Source organism: Littorina saxatilis, unplaced genomic scaffold (assembly GCF_037325665.1).
Source record: "Littorina saxatilis isolate snail1 unplaced genomic scaffold, US_GU_Lsax_2.0 scaffold_1583, whole genome shotgun sequence".
Taxonomy (NCBI): domain Eukaryota; kingdom Metazoa; phylum Mollusca; class Gastropoda; order Littorinimorpha; family Littorinidae; genus Littorina; species Littorina saxatilis.
This window is the reverse complement of record NW_027127354.1, coordinates 17,877-21,254: the sequence shown is the minus strand read 5'-3', so window position 1 is coordinate 21,254 and position 3,378 is coordinate 17,877.

Below are 3,378 nucleotides of genomic sequence, written 5' to 3'. Positions count from 1 at the left end.
AACAATGTCATGTATGCCTATCCTTCTTCGGGATTTACGGATCCAAAGTCAAATTTAAGGGGCTTACTGTCCGTCAGGTCTAAGTGCCTATGTTGCACATGAGTTGGTTTATACGATTTGTTTGTTTGTTTGCTTAACGCCCAGCCGACCATGAAAGGCCATATCAGGGCGGTGCTGCTTTGACATATAACGTGCGCCACACACAAGACAGAAGTCGCAGCACAGGCTTCATGTCTCACCCAGTCACATTATTCTGACACCGGACCAACCAGTCCTAGCACTAACCCCATAATGCCAAGGGCGGGGACGTAGCTCAGTTGGTAGCGCACTGGCTTTGTAGCCAGTTGGTCGCTATCAGCGTGGGTTCGATCCCCACGTTCGGCGAGAGATTTATTTCTCGGAGTCAACTTTGTGCAGACTCTCTTCGGTGTCCGAACACCCCCGTGTGCACACATGCGCACGAAAAAGATCCCACGTTCACAGCGAAAGTCTCAAGGCTTCGAAAACACGAAGACACGCATGCATCATCTCTCGTCTCTGATTATCATGATCGTATTTCGATACTTTGACGAGACAAACCCAATGCTGGTGTGTCGAAGAAGACAGCCACAGCGGGCTTGTTCGAATCAAAGTATCACACAATAGCTCAGTTCAGCGTATTACCAATACCTGTCCCTATATAGACCAGTTGGTCTAAGAGGACGTTAAACCCTAATAGTCAGTCATAATGCCAGACGCCAGGCGGAGCAGCCACTAGATTGCCAATTTTAAAGTCTTAGGTATGACCCGGCCGGGGTTCGAACCCACGACCTTCCGATCACGGATCCTGTTGTCAGCATCAATTTTGCTGAGAGATGGCTCGGAAGCTGGGGACAGGAGCTGAGGACAGTACAATAGTGCACTGAACTCTATTATCTGGACGTCCGTTTTCATCAAGTATTGATTTACACCGCTGGGAGGTCTGGGATACTCTGCCTTATTTCTGCTGTCCGCTTGTTTGCTAGTCCGTGGTGGTGGAGGGGGGGGGGGGGGAGGTAGAAAATGAAAGAGGGAAATTGTTATTGTCGTTTTCTTCGTGATGGATCAGTGTTGACTGGAAAAGACGCTGACTGCTGCAGAGATTTCTATAACTCTTTGACCATAGAAATGAGATGATTTTAAGGTATTAACTTGGAATGATTTTAAGGCATGGAAATTCAAATTCTCAAAACTTCAAATTCTATCTTTCGTATAGATGCAGCGTATTTCGACTACACTTGGGGGCGGAGGGGGTAGAGAGAGAGAGAGAGGAAAAGGGGGGGGGGGTATAGGATGGACATGGAGGGACAGGTGAGAGCTATTCCTATGAGCCTTTGTCAGCGTGTGTGTTTGTGCACGTGCGTTTACACCTACCTGTCTACAGAGGTGAGTTGGTGAGTGTGTCCACTCGCGTGCAAGCAGAGGGTTTGCATGACAGGTCCCTTCGTGTACACTACATTAGGGTGTGCACGTTAAAGATCCCACGATTAACAAAAGGGTCTTTCCTGGCAAAATTGTATCTAGACATAGATAAAAATGTCCACCAAAATACCCGTGTGACTTGGAATAATAGGCCGTGAAAAGTAGGATATGCGCCGAAATGGCTGCGATCTGCTGGCCGATGTGAATGCGTGATGTATTGTGTAAAAAAAATTCCATCTCACACGGCATAAATAAATCCCTGCGCCTTGAATATATGCGCGATATAAATTGCATAAAATAAAAAATAAAAAATAGATCCATGCGCTTAGAACTGTACCCACGGAATACGCGCGTTATAAGCCTCATATTGATTGATTGATTGACATGAATTGGAGAGTGCGTGACTTGACTTGTTTACAGACGACAAAGCAGCGCACCAAGTGACAGCTGTAGAATTCATTTCATATTTATGACCACAGTAAACGTGTGTATCGATCTGTCATCCATTTTCACTGCACTGTTGTATACACTTGGGAAAAAAATCCCATTTCAACTAACTGGACAGATTGTACGCTTACATACAGGTCATTTTGAAATGAGAAATTTAATTTTTTCAAAAATGCTGCAATGGATTTCTTGTTATCTACAGGAATTGACTCGATGCTCGTTCGCTTCCGAGGCTACGTGGAATGATTCTGAAGCTCCTGGGATTTAATGGTTTTGCGGGTATATTTCTATTCGTTTCGGGAAAAAATCAATTTTATCTGAGGTCGACTGGTGATATTTCGCACAAGGTTTACGGTATTACTAATACTGTTGATCCTTGTTCTCGGCTCCATTTTTGTATGATTAGTGCTTCAGGGTTCAGAAGAAAGCTTTTGGATTGATAAGTAATTCGTTTCTGGGAGAAAGACATTTTTTTGACAAGACGTTCAAGATCTTGTACCACACACACACACACAGAGTCTCTCTCTCTCTCTCTCTCTCTCTCTCTCTCTCTCTCTCTCTCTCTCTCTCTCTCTCTCTCTCTCTCTCTCTCTCTCTCTCTCTCTCTCTTCTGGATCCCTCTATCTGCCCTTGTATGAAAGGGCTCATTTGCACGTATTCACACATACACACACTATCCACCTTATTCGTGAAAAGCTTTTTCACAATACATTTAGTGAACCCTCTCTCCTGTAATAAGAATATCTTCAAAATGCTGATATGCGCATGTTTAGTGCCCCCCCCCCCCCCCCCCCACCTTTGTGTTGCTTCTCCCACCCTCATCCTTTACCCACCTTCCTCTTCGGACAAGACGGCGCACCACTGGCCAATGGACGTCCTCTCAGGCTCTTCTTGTCGGGTACAACCGTCATCACTCTCCATACCCGGGGTATCTATCCCTTCCCTTCCTACATCCTGCACACACAGCGTGTCCTCAAGCTCTACATCTTCTTCTTTTTCTTCTCTTTCTTCATCTTCGTGGTTCATAGTGGCTGAGTGGGAGTGAACGTTGTCCACTTCATCTTCCGTGTCCAGAATGTCCAGAATGTCCGAATACTTGTCTTCGTCTTCATGCTCCATTGTCCGGCCAGATGCTTGCTTCTGCTTCTCGTTATTGTCTTGACCTGTGGTTGCCGTGAGGAAGTGTTCTGTGTTATCCATTGTGTTATGCTAAAGTTATTTGCCAAAGGAACTGCTTCCAAGGTTGCCTGTATGAACCACTTTCTGTTGATTTAATCTTTAGAACATTAAGGATTTCGCTCTTTCTGGGGTAGAATGGAAAACTGCTCTGTGCTATCCATTGTGGGACGCTGTGGTTGAAAAAGTGTCTGTGTCTTCACGATGCAATCTGTGATTTAACCACTTTTCTTCTTTTTTTTTCAAACCTTAGAATAAGGGTTTCTCTCTTCTTGTTAATGCGTGAACATTCGTTCTATGCTATCCATTGTGTGA